Here is a 20,893-nt window from a genome sequence, read left to right on the forward strand (position 1 = left end):
TCTAATTGGTCAAGTGTTGAAGTTAAGTCCAGAATGCTGTCTAATGCTGTCAGTGGGGTGTTGAAGTCCCCCACTATTATTATGTAGCTGTCTAGGTCTTTTTGTAGGTCTAGAAGTGCTTGTTCAACTTTAAAAATGAATATAAGACTTTTCGAGTTTATATTACTTCTTTTGTAGGTTTGATTAAGTTACTCCTTTCTAGGAATTTGTTCATTTGGTCTAAACTTTCAAATTATTTGGCATCATTATGTAATATTTTCTTTTAACTTTTAATAGGTATAGAATCAGAATCTATAGCATTATCTCTTTTTTCATCACTGATATTGGTAATTTGTGCCTTCTTTATTTATTTTTTTTTAATTTTAATTTTAATTTTTTTGAGATGGAGTCTCTCTCTGTCACCCAGGCTGGAGTGCAGTGACGCAATCTTGGCTCACTGCAAGCTCCACCTCCCGGGTTCACACCATTCTCCTGCCTCAGCCTCGCAAGTAGCTGGGACTACAGGCACCCACCACCACGCTTGGCTAATTTTTTTGTATTTTTTTAGTAGAGACGGGGTTTCACCGTGTTAGCCAGGATGGTCTTGATCTCCTGAACTCGTGATCCGCCCGCCTTGGCCTCCCAACGTGCTGGGATTACAGGCGTGAGCCACCGCGCCCGCCTCTTTATTTTTTAGTCAGTCTTGCCACATATTTATCAATTTTACTAGTCTTCTCAAGTAATTAATTTCTGACTTTGTTAATTCTGTCTACTATAGGTTTATTTTCCATTTCATTGATTCTGCTCCCATCCTTATTATTTCCTCCATTCTGCTTTAGCTGGGTTTAGTTTGTTGCTTTTTAAAAATAACTTCTTGAGATTGACATTTGCATCATAGATTTTTCAGCTTTCTTCTTTTTAAATATATGCACTTAAGGCTATAAATTTAGCTTTAGCTGCACAGAGACACACATATTTTGGTAAGTTACATTTTTATTATAATTCACTTCAAAATATTTTCAAATTTCAAAATATTTTTGTTATTTCATTTTCTTTATAGCTTGTTGGTTCTTTTAATAATCACCCTAACTATGATAGTCTTTGAATAATATAAATTAGTGCTTTTGTCACTTGCAAGGCAATGCTAGGGTTTTGGAACATTTAAACTACCTTTTCCTACTCCAGACTTTTGTTTTGGTGAGAATAAGCCCAATAAGATCATGCATTATATTACAAAATTTGGACCACACATGACATTATCATTATTAACCTGTTTAGCCAATATTGTATGTTAAATATACATCCACATTTCCTTCATTCATTTCTGTACTATTTTTAGTATGTCTGGTATCATTATTTTTCTGCCAGAGGAATGTTTTATATTTCTTTAGTGTGATTCTAAAAGTTGATAAATTCTCTCTGCTTTCATTTATTTATTTATTTTTATTTTATTGGAAATATTTTTATTGTGTTTCTATTTTTGAAGATTATTTTTGCTGGGTATAGAATTCTATAGGTTGGCAGTTGAGTTTTTTCAGCATTTAAAAAATATTCCTTCATTGTTGAGAAAGCAACCATCAGTAATAGCATTTCATCTTTGAACATAATGCATGTTTTAAATCTATCTGCTTTAAATTTTCTCTTCATCTCTGGTTTTCAACAGTTTTAGCATGATGTATCTAAGTGCGGTTGGCTTCATAGTTATCCTGCTTACATTTCATAGTGCTTCTTGAATATGGAGCTTTATGTCTTTTATAATTTTTGGAAAATTGTTAGCCATTATCTCTTAATATTGCTTATGCCCCCTTCTGTCTTTCCTTCCTTTATGAGAGTCCAATTATGTATACATTAGACTTTTCACTATGTCTGCTATGCCTTATAATCTCTTTTCCAAAATTTTTACTATTGCTTTAGGTGATTCAGCCTGGATTTTATCTATTTATTTATCTTCTAGTTTACTAATCTTTTCTTGCCAAATCCAATCTTCTGTTAAGTCCGTCAACTCATTTAATTTTTGCTGGACACAGTGACTCATGCCTATAATCTCAACACTTTGGGATGCCTGAGGCAGGAAGATCACTTGAGCCCAAGAGTTCAAGACTGGCCTAGGCAAGAGGGCAAACCCTGTCTCTAAAAAAAAAAAAAATTTAAATCTTTGCTTTCTACAGTTTTCTTTTAATTCTTTGATGTAGATTCTGATTTATTTTTGGGTGAAATTCTCCACATTGTCATCTATTTTCTTGAATATATTAATTATTAATATTAAATTTATTTCAAAGTGCATATCTGACAACTACAATAACTAGGTCAGGTCATCTCATCTGTTTGTCTATTTCTATTGTCTCTTTTTCTCTTGATCTCATTTCTTGGTATGCTAACTGGTTTTTTATTAAATGCCAGATACAGTTTATAAACCACTATAGATTGTTCCACTCTATCCTCTGGTTGTTAGTTAGTGTGGGCAATGCCATCTTAATCCAATCAATAATCATGCTATTTCTAGCTGGGGGTCACAGTTTTTATAAATCTTTATCTAACTTTTTTCACCACTGTTCTATGAGTGTAGCTTTCCAAAAGTTCCAAACGGGAGCTTGTGTATTTAACAGGGTCTCTCTTTCTTGGTAGGTCCGGAAATCTAGCTGCCGTTACTTGGCCAAAGATTATGGTTTATGTTTCAGTCAGTTTCCATTTACTTTCTTAGCTTCTTGTTCTGCACAGCTTGAAAATTTGGCAAGTTTCTCCAATGGAAATCAATGAATGTTGAACTCACTTCTTTGTATCTTCTTTCCTTCCTGAGATACAACTTTTGTCTCTCTAGCCCTGTGAAATTACCGGAAGCTCTGATGGCTTCTCCATCTCTTAGCAGCAGTTCCTTGCCCAGGTTCTCAGATATTGTTTTACATGAAGAATCCACAATTACCCTGGGGGAAAGTGTAGCTCATAAAACATCAGCTCACTTCTCTGAACTTTCCTTCTCTTAGGATTTGGCCCCCAAATTCTGGTCTCCTCAGTAGCCCACTAGTGCCTTTCAAAGAAATAACTATATCTAGAGGTCCCTTTCTCTCTCTAAATACACACACACACACACACACACACACACACGTATGTATATATTTATCCATCTATACCTATCATTTATCTCTCTGTTATATCTATCATCTACCAATCATCAATCTCTTGATCTATTATTTATCATCTATAATCTATCATCAATTGTAGGTATTTCTATATACCTAAATTCTCTGATTGTTCTTGGCAAGAGCACTGATTTGCCCAACCTAGAACTCTTCACCCAGTTGTTGCAGGAATCCCCTACCTCTTACTCCCATCAGATGGGCATCTGAATCTTAGGTATTGGCTGGAGACAAAGAAATACCATGGTATATAGGTGAAACAGTATTTCCTGAAGTGCTTTCCAGAGTATGGTAATTATCAAAGCTACTACTCAAACAGACAGAAATATGTTTACATAGTGTGAGAAAGTTGTATACAATACTCTGCTCTTGATAACTTATCACCCACAATTGCACATAAAGAATTCTGAGGATTCTTGCAGTAAAGAACTCTGGTAAACATTTTAATCTTATATTTCCCAACCTTATTTGATCATAGAACCCTTCTTTCTCAGAGGGCTTAATACCATCCAAAGCCTACTTTGAGAAATCTGATGAACGTTATAGCTACCCCTGAAATCCCAAGGAAGCTTGGATGGCTGAAGCCTCTTACTAATAATTGCAGGCCCCAGGAACTCAGGACTAGCTTGAGGGAGACAGAGCCATTGATGAGCAACCTGGGTCAGCCCGGAGGTCAGCATGGAAGAAAAGGCCTGAGGTGAAAGGTCAAAAAGTACAACTCTGCTTAAGGCCAGAAGTTTGAAGGTTACCATGGTCCTTTCACATGTTGCATGGTGGAGTGAGATATCGTACTCACAACTTTGCTGAGTGCAGGCTGCTCTTGTACAGTGCTCTAGAGGTACCTTTGAGTGGCCTTCCCTCATTTGTTCTGAGATAAACAGGTAAAGCATTTAGACTGGCACCAAACATTTAATAAGTAATCAAGGAATGTTAAATGCCATTTTGGTTTCAAAATATTCTTGATGCTTTCCTATCCCACGAAAATCACCTTTCTTCCATAATCTCCACTATCTCGAGTGATAACCTAATGCCATGTTTGATACCTTTCACTCTGCCATCCCTAAATTGAAATGAGTGTTTTACAGAACGCTTGTCAACATGCTTCCCTGCGGGCTTCTCGGATTAATTCTTTTCCTTTGGATCTCCTTGAACCAAATATTATTATTATAGAAAAGGATGTAGGCTGGAGATTTACTAATACATTAGAAAATGGTAATTGATTAGCTTTTCTGTGAAGCACATGAGCATGATTTCGTTCACTAGTCCCTAGCAAATCAACAGTAGATATCTAGTGGAAGAACAGACCAGCGCTGAAGAAGAAAGAATGCGCCCATGAACACTAAAGAAAATGGAACTTTTAGAAAAGCACGTGTAAGTTTTAGAATAATGAGCCATACTCCCCTTCTGCATGGCTCCCAGGACAGCTCACATTGTAAGGAGCGGCAAGAGCGGAAAGTATCTCTCCCTCCTGTTGCACGTGGGGCCAGGCGTCCATGTACCCGTTTATCCACAGCTACTGATGGATCACCTATGACATCTGGGCACTGTTGTAGATACTGGGGCTGCACAGAGCCCCCTCCCTGGTGTCCCTGCTCTCCTCTGGGGAGATAAGCAATACACAAGAGAATCACCATGGGCACTTTCAGATGGCGAAGTTTTAGATGGTGATGGAGTGCAAAGATGGGAAGGTAGAGAAGGGAGGATGAATATGGACGGGCAGGGGGTGTGGTTTCGGGGCAGTGCCAAGAGAGGCCTCCGCAAGGGCAGGAGCTTGCCCTATGAGCCTGTAGCTTCTGGGGCAGCATGTCACAGCAAAGAGAAGGGCAAGCACAGAGCCTCAGGGGCCCTGCGGAGCAGTGGGAGTTCATGGTGCCCACCTCTTCCCAGGTCCATGTTAAGTGAGGCCAACTTGAGATCTGAAAATCAGCATGATGGGTGTATTTACACCAGGGAAATTGGAGAACACCACAGCAAGCCCTCCCGCTACCCCCATCCCCAACTCATCCCAGGATCAGTGTGGGGAGAGGATAGTGTGCATGGGGACAGAGAAGAGACAAGGTCAGAGAGGTGATCAGGAGGCCAATCGGTGGGGGACACTGAAGGCCACTGTGGCTGGCAGAATGATGGCCCCCGATCCCCAGGACCTGTGAACATGTCACCCTCCACAGCAGTAGGGACTGTGCATGCGTCGTCGGGCTAAGGATCTTGAGACTATCTTGGACTATCTGAGGGGTCTAATGTCATCACAAGGGCCCTTGTAAGTGGAAGAGAGGGGCAGGAATGTCAGCAAAGATGTGACCATGGAAGTGGAGCCTGCAGTGGTGTGGGGCCATGAGCCAAGGACTGCAGGTGGCCCTGGGAGCCTGGAACGCGCAAAGGAACAGCTTCTCCGTGACAGGCGGCAGAAGAAACACGATACTGCCAAGACCTTGATTTTAGCCCCGTGAGACCTGAGTGGGATTTCCGACCTCCAGAACGGTTTGATAATGAATTTGCACTAGTGAACCCTCCGAGCTTGTGGAAATTTGTCACAGCAGTCATAGGAAACATCACCGTGAGACTGTGGGCGTTTTCTGGAGACAGGCGGGAAGGCCGCGGAGGGGTTTGGGAGAGGACTGACGCAGTTTGACTTGTAGTTTAACGGGTTCTGGCTGCTGTGCACGGGTGAGAGTGAGGGAGGCCAGCGAGGAAGAGCAGGAGAGAACAGATGTGTGCATGTCGGGGTGCAGCGGCCAGGCAGGCCTGCGGGAGGCCTAGCCCGGGGCAGCAGCACTGGCAGGAGAGAGAAGCGGTGAGATTCTGGATGCGTTTTGAAGGCAGAGCCACTAGAACTGCTCACAGATTGGCTGTGGGCGTGCAAAGAAGAGCGCAGTCAAGGATGATGCCAAGACTGTGGACCTGAGCCAGGATGGAGTGGCCTTCACCGAGAAGGGAAGGCAGACACCCTCGGGTTTGAGAGGTGAAGGAGGAGGGGTAAGGTTTGAGGGTCTGTTTACATCCAAATGTTGGAAAAGGTCTGGAGGCCAGAAAGGAAGCACTGTCGACAGGGGAGAAAGTGCCGGCCCAGAGAAATGGCAACCTTGACCCCTCGTGCAGAAAGGAAGGGAGCCGGTGCCTCTTGCTTTAATACATGGAGACTGAGGCCCAGGATTTGAGTGAATGACCATGGTCCCAGGGCTGGTTGTGCTGGGGTTGGGGGTGCTTTGCCCTAGTCAGCGCTCCACCAAATGGACTCCCCCAGATTCTCAGGTTCCTGCTGCCATGTGAGCTCAGCACTGGTGGAAGGGCCATGAACAAAGATGATGATAAATAGCTGTGTACCATGTCCGCGAGGGGGTCTCGCATGGCGCCCCAGGGGTCAGTGCAGTCTGGCTTTATTTAACGTCTTCGTTAATTATCTGGAGGAGAGGATAAAACTTGTTAATTGAATTCACAGATTGTGCAAAATTAGAAGGTGTTGAGAAGACCAGTGAGGACAGAGAAATCGTTTGAAGAGCCCAAAATATGGACAAGAAATAAAATGAGGCTCGGCTTGGAAAACGGCAGGAGGGTGTAACCAGAGGATATTAATCCAAAACATTGGAATTCAATGGGCAGTAACAGCCAGGAAAGTAGAAATGCTAAAAAAGGCCTATGGGTAATGTTGGACAACAAATTAATTATAATTCTACTGTGCAATTCTGCAGCCAAATGGTCCAGTGTCAGTTTGCCCCATACTTACAGGCCTCATTAGCCTGAGATGGGAACTCATAATCCTTCTCCGTCTCTGCACACACACACGTACGCATACACACACGTCCACACACACACACGTCTGCGCGCACACACACGTCTGCACACACACACGAACGCACACACATGTCTGCACACACATGTACGTGCACACACACGTACACACACACATGTACGCACACATGCACATGTACGCACACCCATCAACCCTCCACATCTGAAATGTTTTTGTTGCCAGAATGGCTCAAGAGCAGAGAGTGATAGAGCAGCCAACAGGCCCTCCACCTCGCTGCCCAAAGCCTTCCTTTCTTTAGGGAGGAAATGTGTGGGCAGGGTCCCGGTCAGGAGTGAATGTAGGGAGGATGGAGCTCGGGGAGGGGATGCAGAGGCGTCGCAGATGTGCAGGTTCGGGAGGGGCAGTGCCAGGGCAGCAGGTACCGGCCTGTGCCTCTCCGTCCTGCTTGGTTGTCGTCATGAAGACAATAACAACAGCGGCTAATATTTTGGGGATGAGCATGGTATTAAGTCCTTGATATAAAATATCAAGTCCAGTTTTGGCAGCCGGCTGAGGTAGTAGGATTATCCTCAATCCCCGTTACAGGAAGCAACGCTGAGGTGCAGCCCAGTATGGTAATTAGTCCAAGATGGCAGCGCTAGAGACTTGGCAGTGCCGTGGCTGAAACTCCAGGGCCAGTGCTCACCACCACCATGTCACTCAGTGTCCCACCACTCCACACAGTGTCCCACAGGGTGCAATGAGGGACCGGGTGTTTCCTTCCTATTCCATCACATGTAACTACCCAACATTAAGTCATGACCATGTGGCAACCTCAGCTGTAGGTGACGGGGATTCAGCCAGCTCCAATCAGAGCACCCATCTGGGACTCAGGGTCTCAGCGGGGGTCCCCATACTTTCTGGTCTGTGTGACCCAATGTTAAAAATCAAGAAGTCCCCCAATGAATGTATATTGATTTGTTAATAATATACATATACCCCAGTACTAATTTATTATATATGTCATATAACTTACCTCAAAATAAATATGATAAATATATAGAAGTGGCATTTCTACTGTTTCCCCGCTAGCCTGTGTTGCGGCAGACCGGCAGCCCATATGGAGCCCTGGTTTAGGGAGGGGCTCTGACACCAACAAACAAGTGCAAGTGGACTGGACTGATAATGCCCCCGCATTTATGTCCACCCAGAAACCCAAGTGCAACACGATTTAGAAATAGAGTCTTTGTAGATGTAATCAGTTAGGATGAGGTGATACTGGAGGAGGGTGGGCCCCGACTCCAATGACAGGTGTCCTTGCAAGAGGAAGAGCAGACACAGAGACACGCAGAGAAAAAAGAAGTCCACGTGAAGATGGAGGCGAAGACGGGGGCCGTGCTGCTGCAAGCCAAGGAATGCCAGAGATTGCCAGGAGCCCCCAGGAGCTGGAGGGGCATGGAACGTTCTCCCCGAAGCCCTCGGAGTAAGCGTGGTCCCGCCTGCACCTCCATCCGGCCTCCAAAACTATGAGAGAATGGATTCCTGTTGTTTTAAGCCACTGGATTTTTGGCACTTTGTGATGGCACCTGTAGGAAACCGACAGGGTTCCAGAAGAGCAGGGGCCGCACCTGACAGAGCTCAAGACTCAGGGCTGTGCCGCTTTCCCTGGGATGCCCTGCGGAGTTCTAGAATGTTGGTACTGTAAGGAACCATCCCTCCCCCTTCTCATACCCAATAGGAAACTGAAGCCCAGAGAAGCTCAGAGCCCACCCAGCACCACTGGTGGACTCATGCAGAGCCCAGCCTTCCCCCACGGCCCAGGCTCCCTCACTGCACAGTGCAGCAAACTTTCCCATGAGCTCCAAATCTGCGTGGCCAGCCTCACCTGGTGTCCCCATTCTAAAATGCAACTCCCTGTGGCACCCACACCCTAGCCTGTCCGCCAAGCCTGCCTTCCCCGCTGCATGCCCTGCCTCCACCAGTCTCCCAAGGCTGTCCTCCATCCCCTTTTCTCAACAAGCAACCCGATCGTCTTGATTCTTTCACCTGGATGTCTCAAATTGGCCTGTCTTTATTACCCCAGCTCCCACTGCTCTGAGTTGGGCTTCCCCATCTCCTGCTATAGAATAGTCACAACCTCCTCCTACCCCAGTCTCTGTCCCAGTCTTGCCCCCACACCCCAGCTCACAATCCATTTTCACATCACATTTTTCTAAAATGCAAATCTATTCAAGTTCCGGATTAAACTCCTCTAAAAGCTCAGCTCCCTATCACCTTTTAAGTTCATTCAGCTGAGCTCTCTGGGATAAAGGGCGTTAAGACACAGCTGGGCCTGAAGGTTGCAGCCCGCAGGTGGAGGGACAGACAGATCGGCTGTGCAAACGACAGACGCAAGGAAGGCATGGACGTCTGCGGGCTCCTGCCCCGTCCCATGAGGCCTCTGAAGACTTCCAGGAGCAGTGGCACCTGGGCTGAGCCCAGGGTCCTGAGTGGCAATGCAGGTGGCACGCCCCTGAGGCTGCTGGGGGTGAGGAGAGTGTGGGCGCTTGGTGCTGGCTTGGATGAACGGGCAAAACCGTGGTGTCACTAAGTGGGAGGAGAAAACCCAAGCCCAGTTCCTTGTGTTGTTCAATTCACTCGCTACTCTCAGGTTATCTCCAGCCTTCATCTCCAGCACAGCCCGCCTGTTCCGCTCCCAGCCTTACAGTGTGCACCCACTGCCCACACAGACATGGTTGCAGTCACCTCCTCCAGGAGGCTGCCCTCTACCACCGCTCTTGGTCCCCCAAGGGTCAACTGCTCCCGTTCTGGCTCTACCCCATCACTCTGCTCCCACCTGGGCTGAGAGCCCATGCCGCCTCCTACGGCAGCCGCCTGCCTGTGCACTTGGCCCTTTCTCTGAGTGTGGGCAGCAGGTCTCATTCATCCAGAATTCGCAGGCCCACGTGTGCCCTGAGGGGCCTTCGCATGCCTTGTGTCGCATGGTCCTGCACAGTCACGGTCTATGTGCAGCGGGCTAAGTCTCCCTGAAACTCGGTCCATGGGGGACTGGCACTTCCCATGCAGATGGAGCTGTGAGTTGAAGGCCCTGGGGCAGACCCTGGATGAGGCTGGGCCTGAGGCAGCAGAAGAAGGAGGGTGGTCCAGGAGGGGCCTGGGCTTTGCTCCCAGAGCACCAGGCAGTGTGGGGAGTGGTGTGGCTGGACCCGCCCTGTAGTCCACCTCCCCTTTCTGGAGGACAAGCTGCCAGGACAGAGCCGGGGGTGCAGATCACGCTGGGCTTCATTTCACAGTCTCAGCGTGCTCCCGATGGCATGGGGAGATCCTGGCAGCCCTGCCAGGGGATGGGAAAAGCTCTGAGAAGAACAGTCTTGATTGTGGATTTTTTTTTTTTCACAGTTTCAGCAATTTTAGGTGACACTTGCCTGGGGCTATTGGGTGTTGACTTCATTTGTGTATTCTTCCTTGTCTATTGTTGATTGCAGCTGATACCCTCAATGGATCTAGATTCCAGCCCCTCACCAGTAGGGAAAGGTGAATAGTCTCCAAATTCCTTGGAACTATTTCTCACAAAGATTAGGAAGCCTTGCTGAAGAGACTGCAGCGGCTTAGAAGAAGCAAGAATACATTTGATTGAGGAATACCAGCATTCGAGACAGAACAAAAGGACGAAAGTGGCGAACAGATGGGTGGGTGTTCTGTGAAGGCTCATGATCTATGTGAGCGGAGCAGGCTGCGCCCTCCCTTTTTTTTGTTTTTGATGCATCAGGGTCTGATGTGATATGATATGACAGAACATGTCAAAAATTTAGGGGAAAATAAAACCCTGGTTTTTTTTTTGAAACATCAAACTATTGCTATCAATAGGAACAGCAACTGTTCAAAAATTTGTTTCAGAACTGCCAAGAAGTGAACGTTCATGGAAAAAAAAAAGTATTTTTCCCTGCTGTTTGCAAGGTGGACACAAATGCAGACGGTAGGAGGTTGACAACTTGACACATGTCTGATAAATCCAAAGCATACAAAGTCAACAACTCGCTGCTCAAGAAAGCATTCTCGAAATAAAGAGTGCTGCGCAGAGAAAGAAGAACCATTAAAAAATAGATTTTCCGAATTCAGTAAGTAGTTTAGCCCTCGGAGCGCCAGTCTTCAAAACAAGGAAGCTTTTTCTTTCTCCCTTTAAAAGAGAGAGAGAGAGAGACGGAGAGGAGGCGATGCTGGGCTTGGAGCGGAGGGGGCCTGCTGCATTTGAAATGAACCAGGTGAAGCAGTGCCGCATCCAGCCAGCAGATGTGCGAGGCTCGGAGGGCTGGTGACAGGGGTCAGGGTTCGAGCCTTCCAGATCCCGGCTGTTCGGCAGCTCAAGGCAGGAGTGGGTTGAATTTGATGAGTTGGTCCAGTTACAGGGAATTCACAGATCACAGTCAATGCCAGGAAGATTTGGCCACCAACAGCCTGTCTGCGGCTGGCCAGGGGGACGGCATTTGGGAAGCTCTGTCTGCTGCCTGAACACTTGAACACGGACAGAGAAAAAGGCACAGACACTGAGGGTGAGGGCTGCAGGCACCCGACTGAGTGCTGGAGAAAGGAAAAGAAAGAATGAATCATGTTCTTAATATCAAAATAATTAAGAATTTTGTTTTAACCATTTTTTTCCCAGACTGCTCATGCTCTTTTCTTTTTCCCATCATGATGAGTACGATGAGGAAGAAGATTGTAAATAAATGTGAAAAGAATGGCAATTCTCATGCAAGTCTCACGTAAACAAAAATATCAGCATTAAAGTTATGAATCCTAATTTGTGCCATGGAGCTAAAATCTGTATCCTTCTGAATTAGGGAAATATAGACATACAGCACTGAGAAGCGTCTCTGTGCGGTTCAGAAAACTGACACAGCCTCTCCAATTTATGGGAAAATTGACATAATTTTGCAAAAATGCAAAACCATTTGTGAACTGGGTTTTGCATAATGGGATTAATTTGGTTGACTGTCATATCCACTATGCTGCAAAATGCAAGGTAATCACAACATCATTCTGGGTTTTTTTTTTTTTTTTTAAGGGAAGAAAGAGAAAGGAAGAAAGAAAGGAAAAGCATTTTCCCCCTATTCTGACTATCTTTTCATTAAGGGAAAATACCCAGTCTTCTAGGTGGCACTGAGGTACCTCTAGAAAACAATGCTAGACAAAATTCTGCAATGGTTGCCTTCGTGAACTGAACTGAATTGGCCTAGCTCCAGTGAGAAAAATTAACAGCTTTCATAGAGCATGAACAATTGCTGCCAAAAAAAGTCCATACTTTCTGCTTTGGGGTGTGTGTGTGTGTGCATTTGTGCAGAATTATACTGCACAACAGAGCTAGGGCTGTATTATATACAATTTGTTACCACACTCAATGATTTAACCTCATTATTATGAACCCTCTTTCTATCAATAAATAAGAGCTGTTTATTCTGAGAAGAAGGCACGATATGTGAATTTGTGAAACAGCGAGGCTATGCCGTGGCGACAGTGACCCCAGCATCTCAGTGGCTTCACACAGCACTGTTCTTTCTTCTTCGTGCTACGTGTCCAGCATCATCAGGAAGGCTCTGTCAACTGCTGTCCCTCAGGGTCCATCTGGGCACCGGCTTCCTGGGATGCCCAGACAGGAAAGGGGACACGCAGTGAGCACACCAGGTCCGAAGGCTCCACTTGGAAGAAGCACTTTCACTTTCACCCACATCTCCCTGGCCAAAGCAAGTCGCATGGCCACACCTACCTTCAGAGGGCGCAGGGAGGACTAGAAGACAAGTGAGCCCATGTAGTTGCTGCCACAGTCAGCATGCTGGGAATTTTTCTATCTCTCTCCGTTACTCTAAAGATTGTTGATGAAATAGACTCTTCTTTTTGTCTTCTCCAGATAGAGGGACAGGTGTGATTGGAGAGAGTTCTTCCTTCACTATGAGGCATTCAAGGCAGGGTGGCATTTTTCAACTCAACCCAACAACAATGGAGAGCCTGCCCCAGGCCTGCTAAAGAGGCTAATGTGGCAAGGAAGACATAGAAGACCATGTCTTCCTCGTCTCAAGGGAATGATGGAAGAATGTTGGTAGGAGTAATGGGTGGATGAAAATACCTTCTATGCAAAGCCAAGCGTGGCCAGTGCTGCTATTCAGAAACACGAGAGTCCAGGCAGGCTTCCCGTGAGAGGCGTTGACACTGAGCCTTGAAGGATTCCTGCTGGTGGGAAGGTGGGGAGGGGAACAGCAAGACCAAGGCATGTGGGAATAGTGAGTGGTCCAGTTTTCAAAGAGCTTCTGAGTTTCCTTGCAGAGAGCTGGCACTCTATGATGGGTGTCCTGGCAGTTGGAGGTGGGGAACGTACACTTGGTTTAGCAGCTCTGGACAAGAATGGCTCCACCTGTCTCCTTAGCATCATTCTAGATCCATAAGGTCATGCCTGGGCTGCTTACGCCACTGAATCATTCTAAATCCGACAGTGCATTCTAGAGGCAGGAAGATCTGGGCTCAAGTCCCAGTTCTGCAATGTACTGACCATGTCACCTTGGGTGTGTTGCTTGGCCCCTGCAGGCCTGCCTTCTCATCTGAGTGGGTCTAATCATACCAACTTCACAGGGCTGTTTAGACTGAGGGTTAAAGATCATGTCTGTGAAGAATCTTGCATATAACAACAAAAAATAAAAACAATAATAAAAATTAAAACAAAAACCTCACAACCAGACAAAGGAAGGAATTACTTTAGCATTAAGAAGAGTATTCATTATAATACTTGCTCAATAAAAAGCTCTTGTTAATAGAATTGCATTGTTATTAGCTTTGTCTTAAGGACAATGACTGCTCATTAATTACATGAACACCCACTGGGGGCCTGCTCAGCTGACAGGGATTCCCCCAGCGCCGTTGTCTGTCCTTTGCTTGTGCCCTTCTGCTGTGGTCATTATCCAAAGGTGGATTGGTCAACAGGGCTCTTTCTCCTAGGAGTGTGACACTTGGCCAGAGTCGCAGTGGAGCAGCATCACTTTGCTGACGTGTCCTATGGGATGTTCACGAGCAAGTATGCAGAGGCACCCTGAGCTGCTCTGTGGCCAGGGTGCAGGTGTTTGGCTGGTCCCTGAATTCTACAAACCAATGTAGTGCCCTCTCAAATCCCACTTTATGGTTCAGACAGCAGCAAGTCTCCTGTACTGACCTCCAAGGTACACTTGGTCAACAAAACAGACCTCTAAAATAAAGAAGACTCTTCTTGTTCTTAAACGGAATTCTCAAGTAAGAAAGTAAGAATGATTGATGATCAACTTGTGTTTTTATCTTTCATGTAAACAATTGTCACGAGGTCAGTGAATCCCACGGAGCAGGTTGCAATAGAGGTGAAGGTGATGAGAGAGCCGGAAGAGAATAGGCTCTGAGGGGTCCACAGGATGTGAGGTACAGACTGCACCCAGATTTGCACAGGACGTCTGGTGTGGGATGCAATGACCCCGAAGGTTTGTTTCTTGCTGCTGCAACTGGGTAGACTGACACGGGCACTGCTCTTAGGTGAAATCCTCCCCCAGGGGTAGGGCTGAGCTCAGGTCAAGGTTAAGGCTGCTGACCAGGCAATTCTAACGAGGGAAAGAGGAGAGGCTTGTCTCTCCTGCCCCCATTTCAGGCCTGCCCTCTTTTCCTAGGGGCGACGGGAGGACCATGGGAAGAGACGGGAGGAGCTGACTCTCATTGAGGGTGCGCCTTGTGCCAAGAGCTGCAGTAAGCTCTGTGCATCTGCTTCTGATGTCATGGACAATGGTCTTCATGCAGCCCCTGCTGTCCAGCTGGGAGAGTGGAGGCTGAGAGGCATGTACCCCTTGCTAGGGTCACCAACTAGGAAGGGCTGGACCCTGGATTCAAGGCCAAGCCTTTGGGACTTCAGGACTCTCAGTCTAACTGAACACCAAGCAAAATGTTACTCCAGGGGTAAAGGAACACCTGCACTGAACACCAGGCAAAGTGCGTCATTGTTTCTTTTCCAAGCAATGAAGAGAGGAGGGAGACAGAGGAGAGGGAGGCACTCCCCCCAACACCCTCACCCCAACCAATGAGGGACTCAGCCCCTCAGAGCACCTGTTCTTTCAAAGAGTTGGCTGCACACATTCTGGTAAAGCTTCGTGCTGTTTCTGGAGTGCAGAGGGACATGGCTTTATTCATCTGGTCTGTGCAGGGTGTCGCTATCCCGAGGTTAAGAAGCCTGGCATAGACCACTCATGCGGTTTATTGACGGAGCCCCAAAGCCTGACCTCTGTCTAGACAAGGCTGAAGGTTAAATTCCTGCTGGTCATGAAAGGTCAAACTCAAATATAGAACAAATGGTGTGCAGCTCCTGAGAGCAGGGTCTGCAGGTGTCAGTGTTAACTGATTGTAACTCCTACACCAGGCGGGTGAATGCTTCATCCACAGACCACACCAAGGCATGGGGACAGGTGAGCACCCAACTCCATGATCTGTGGAGGGGCAACTGTGGTTGGCAGCATCAGCAGATGGCCCGAGTGCCCAGAGTGCTCACCAGGATCCTCGGTCAAAGGAGGTGTGCTCTCAGGAGGGGACTTTAAACCACAAAGGTTAGACAGATAATCAGAGGGTGTGGCTGGAAGCCATTCTGGGTGGCCCTTGTGGGTGAGGGTGTCTCACTTGCCCTGACTTCCCAGCAACCCTGGGGGAGCGTTCCAGTCTCCATTCCATGGAAAGGCTTCTTGTCACATCATTGTCCCAGGAAAACTGCCCATGACATCATTCTCTGAGCTCTACCCCAGGCACCTCATAGAAGATTCATGTCAGTGATCTCCAGTGAGGTGCAATTTGCTTGAGCTAAAGTGCCCTGTACAATCTAGGGTGATCTGCAGAAGCCAGGGTACCCTGTAGGAGCTGGGGTACCCTGTATGAACTGGGTACCCTGTATGATCTGCTGGGTATCCTGCATGCACCTGGTACCCTGTATGAGCAGGGATATCCTTTATGAGCTGAGGTATCCTGTATGAGCTGGGTATCCTGTATGAGCTGGGTATCCTTTATGAACTGGGGTATCCTGTAAGAGCTGGGTATCCTTTATGAACTGGAGTATCCTGTAAGAGCTGGGTATCCTTTATGAATTGGGGTATCCTGTATGAGCTTGCTATCCTTTATGAACTGGGGTATCCTGTATGAGCTGGGTATTCTGTATGAGCTGGGATATCCTTTATGAGCTGGGGTATCCTGTATGAGCTGGGATATCCTTTATGAGCTGAGCTATCCTGTATGAACTGGGGTATCCTGTAAGAGCTGGGTATCCTTTATGAACTGGGGTATCCTGTATGAGCTGGGTATTCTGTATAAGCTGTGATATCCCTTATAAACTAGGGTATCCTGTATGAACTGGGGTATCCTGTATGAGCTGGGTATTCTGTATGAGCTGGGATATCCTTTATGAGCTGGGGTATCCTGTATGAGCTGGGAGATCCTTTATGAGCTGAGCTATCCTGTATGAACTGGGGTATCCTGTAAGAGCTGGGTATCCTTTATGAACTGGGGTATCCTGTATGAGCTGGGTATTCTGTATAAGCTGTGATATCCCTTATAAACTAGGGTATCCTGTATGAACTGGGTATTCTGTATAAGCTGTGATATCCCTTATAAACTAGGGTATCCTGTATGAACTGGGGTATCCTGTATGAGCTGGGTATCCTTTATGAACTGGGGTATCCTGTATGAGCTGGGGTATCCTGTATGAGCTGGATATCGGTTATGAGCTGAGCTATCCTGTATGAACTGGGGTATCCTGTATGAGCTGGGGTATCTTTTATGAACTGGGGTATCCTGTATGAGCTGGAGTATGCTGCATGGGCCTGGTATCCTGTATGAGCTGGGGTACGCTGTGAGACCTGGGTACCCTGTAAGATCTGGGGTGCCCTCTACAAGCTAGGGTAACAAATGGACCCGTGTGTGTTCTGAGGACTGTAGAGGTTTATCCCTCTCAGGTAAAAATCCACAGGAATATTCCAGCCCCACAAGTGGCTCTGCTCCAACGAAGTCATTCAAGAAGCAGGCTCTGTCCAAGTTGTGAGATCCTTTTTCTGTCTTTCCCTATGGCAATGTCTATCTCTGCATGGCCAGAAGTTTTCATCAAGAAAGCAGGGAGAGGGTGTGGATGAGACACATCCATAGGTTAAGAGCTAGGTGTGGCGGTGCATCGGGCTTCCTCTCCCGTTCCACTGGGGAGTGCAAAGTCACCGACCACTCCCGGCTGTGGAAAGCAGGCACTGCCGTCCAGATTTGTGATTGGGAAGAAGGCAGGGCAGATTTGATGGATCTCTAGCAGTTTCCCCTCAGTACCCATCTCTCTAGTGCCTAAGAAATGGTGCCTGATGGTTCATTCATTGTAGCATTATTTTTAATACTAGATTTATTTTAAATTCAGACTGTGTTATATGTTATAATACCTTTATTTTATACTGGAAGCAAGCGTCAATGTAGGAGAGTCTTGACACCCAGCACCAGATTGTGGTTGCTAATCCCAGTCTTCCATACAAGGATCCCGGGTTCTGTGAAGAAATGCTTAATTCCGGGACTGGGAGGGGAGTAAACAAGATGAGCCTGGGGCAGAAAGCAAGGAAGTGTCCAAACCAAGCCAAACCAAAACACCCAGGATGCCGCCATACTGGGAACATTTTAAAGGGACATAGGAGGCAATGGAAAGAACCCCCAGTGGCTAAAGCTAGAGCAATTTGAGCAACAAAATAAGATAGCATTGGAAAATAACTCAAAGTATAGAGCCAGCCTATTCTGATGGAAATGACTGAGGAAATAAATAATTGGAGGGGGAGTGACAAGTCTTCTGTGCAGACTTCCAAATAACTTATGTAGATCCCCCACCCTCGAAGAGGGGAAGCACAGCTCCCCACTTTGGCCACGTGGGCTGCTCATAATGACTTCTTCCAAAAGGTATGGAAAGGGGGAAAGGCAGTTTTACGGTGGAGAAACCTGGCAGACACTGCTTCAGCCAGGTGATCACGTTTAACCATGCTCGGTTACGTTGACCCGATGCACCCTTGATGGGATGGGATGAAAGCGCTCGACCTCCATCACAGGTGCAGTCTCCACTCAACCCACTATGAGAAAAACATCAAACTCCAATTCTTCAGTGTTCCTGCCGGTCCTCCTCAGAACAGCCAAGGTCAAGGTCATTCAACACAGGAAAGTCTGAGAATCCATCACCACCAAGAGGAGTCTAAGGAGAACTGAGGATTGAGGGCCATGGGGTGTCCCGGCTGGGGTCCGGGGTAGAGACGGATTTTAGGTAAAGACTAGAGAACCCCGAATAAAGCGTGGGCTTCAGTGAACGCACTCCTGTGTGTCAGTACTGCTCCGTGAACTGGGGCGGATGCACAGGGGAACACGATCTAATAATGGGAAAAGAGGAGATGGGGTGTGGGCTATGTAGGAACTCTGTGCTATCTTTACAATTTTTCTACAAGTTCATTATTTTAAAATTAAAAATTTAGGAAGAAAAACAAAAAAACATTCCCAGGGGATTCCAATGTCCAGTGGGCATTAGAAAGTTGTTGTTGTTGTTGTTGTTATTTGTTTATTATCACGTTAGCCATTATTTATTATTATGTCACATATGTGAGACCACAAGGGCTGCTCCCCGCATACCGGTGGCCCCACCAGTTAGCTGCCTTGGGGAGGGGAGGAAGACCACCAGAGCCCAGGGTGGGGGCGAGGCGGCTCCCGGAGGCTCCCCTGCCCCTCCCAGTCCTCACCTCCTCCTCCCTGAGTGGCCTGGTGGGATGGAAGGTGTCTGTGGCCGGCTGCCCAGAACACCAAGAAGGGCCCTCTTCATCCTTGAACTTGAGCCAGCCCCTGGCGTCTTTCTCGGGGCCAGAGCTTTGCCTCTAAATGGTCTTTGTTTGCAGACGATCTGCTGTGCAGATCATGAACCGTCGCCGCAGTGCCAGACAGACTCTTCATCCGGACCGGCCGTCCCACTGGGTCCCCTCAGGAAAGCGCAGAAGCCGGGGACCCCAAACCGCGTCCGGCTCCTCCCACCCGCCCTTCTCGGAGCCGCGCACTTGGTAACTTGCGTGTGAAGAACTCACGGCCGTGTTGCCAGGAAACTGCGGGGAGCAGCCTTTGTGGTCTCACATATGCGTAACATAATAATAAATAACGGTTAACATGATAATAAATAAACAAATAACAATAATTATAACGTGCCCCAAGCCTGTTGTTTCTCCAAAATTAATTTGTGATGAATTACGACTCGAATTCCTCGAAACATACCAGTGGGAAGAGGAGAGGGTGCTATTTTATTTGCCACTGGGCTCAGAGTAGGGTTAAGAACTGTCTTTCCCTGAGCCAGACCTTGTCCCAGGCCCCTGGTAACCCAGGGAAGGTCGCCAGAGAGGAATTCTCTCTTTCCCTCTGCTTCTCATATCTCCTCCTCTGCCTAGGACAGTGAAGTTTTTTAGATACTTTACTTGCATTTCTAATTCAGTTATTCTTCTGAAATTTATTCAAAGGATTTATGCTTATGAAATTATAATATAATGCTGCCTATATGCCAATGAGCTGGAGGCAAAGAAAATAATTTTCTTCAATTTACAGTTATGAGGCTGGAGGAAAATGATGCCTTCTTATCACCTCTTTCTCTTTGTATGTCTCGGTATTTTTTTAAGTCTTCAGAAGGCAGGAGCTGATGATGAATTCTTAAGCAGATCACACTGATAATTGTATTTCAGAGCTGTCAGCGCTGGGAAGACTGGCCAGCGACTGTCTCCATGCACTTGAGCTATTTGTGTCGCTGCCTTCCTTCTCAGGAACTCAGCCCTCAATAAAGCCAACTCGCTGGGGATATTGTTAAATCGTCTGAGAGGATTATTAGATCGAAGGGAAATTTATGGATGGCACTTTGTAACAATTAATCAGGAACTGTTGATGAAGTTTAAGTTGGTTCTTTATTCCTGGACCAAAATATATATATATATACGTATATATGTGTGTGTATATATATATATATACACACACATATATAAAATCATAATAATATTCAGCCCTTGTTCCAATTGTCAAATGGCTCATTTTGTCACTCTGTTTGATTAATGAACCTTTTGGAGTCCCCCAAAAGTCCTAGTAATACAAATAAAAAGAATCATAAATATTGAATAAGCTCACAGCACAGTTAACCTTGACTACATTTTGGGACATACTTGGAGAAACTTTGCTATACGGAAAATAAATTGCTGTGGGGATTAAAAAAATATGCACACCCATACCAAATTGGAGATTTTGGAGAATGTCACCTCTCTAACCTTGTCACTCTTAATAATCTGTTGTGATTAATTAGTTTAGTTAGCTTTACAATCAGGTCAGCAGAGCGCCGGCGTGCTGGCGTGTTTTACCGATGGGTCCCTGCCCAGCCCAGAAAGGGATGCGGGCTGGGGTGAGGGAGGGTCTGGAGCTAATGGGGCTGGTGTTCTAACCTCACAAGGTACTAAACGAGGGTGATGGGTGAGGACCATTTCAGGTCATAATTTACGGAGCAGGGCCCTGGGTGGGGTCAGGGAGCCTTCATTGTGTGTTGGTTCTTGTGTTGAGTGCACTCACCCTTCTCAGGCAAAGATCCCCCCTCACCAGCTTGGAGCTTTTGCTGACACCCCTTCAAAGTTCTGATTCCAGATCTGACCAGTTATTTGACCCAGAAAACAGATTCTAACTAGGCTGTAATGACTTGCAATTTTTGAATGTAGCATCTAGTCCAGGGGTTAAGATTTCAGGGTAAGAGAGAAGTGGATTTGAGTTCTCCTCTGCAGTATCAGAGCCGTGTGGCCCTGGGCAGTTGGCTTTGACTTTCCGAGTCTCAGTTTCCTTATCTGTAAAATGGAGTTTCTACATCCTAGGATTTTTACAAGGATGAAGTGAAACAATTCAAAGAAACAGCTTGGCCAAATGTCCAGCATGCAATACTCTGCAGTGGGTAGGACTGTGTCGTCCTACAATAGAAGTTGAAGTCCTAACCCCTGAGACCTGTGAAGGTGACCTTATT

At 46.5% G+C, this 20,893-nt stretch overlaps 2 long non-coding RNA genes across 2 annotated transcripts; one reads left to right on the forward strand and one right to left on the reverse strand.

Annotated features, from left to right (window-relative positions):
- Nucleotides 1-17,272: 17,272 nt before the first annotated feature.
- Nucleotides 17,273-18,983, reverse strand: LOC107969529 (uncharacterized). The gene is made up of 2 exons (XR_001711427.4): nt 18,612-18,983; nt 17,273-18,248 (listed from the first exon to the last, which is right to left on the reverse strand). It is a non-coding gene; the product is annotated as an uncharacterized LOC107969529 (long non-coding RNA).
- On the forward strand, nt 18,359-19,060 carry LOC107969530 (uncharacterized). The gene is made up of 2 exons (XR_001711428.4): nt 18,359-18,561; nt 18,765-19,060. It is a non-coding gene; the product is annotated as an uncharacterized LOC107969530 (long non-coding RNA).
- Nucleotides 19,061-20,893: the final 1,833 nt, after the last annotated feature.

The sequence above is a fragment of the Pan troglodytes genome, chromosome 17, assembly GCF_028858775.2.
Source record: "Pan troglodytes isolate AG18354 chromosome 17, NHGRI_mPanTro3-v2.0_pri, whole genome shotgun sequence".
Lineage (NCBI taxonomy): Eukaryota > Metazoa > Chordata > Mammalia > Primates > Hominidae > Pan > Pan troglodytes.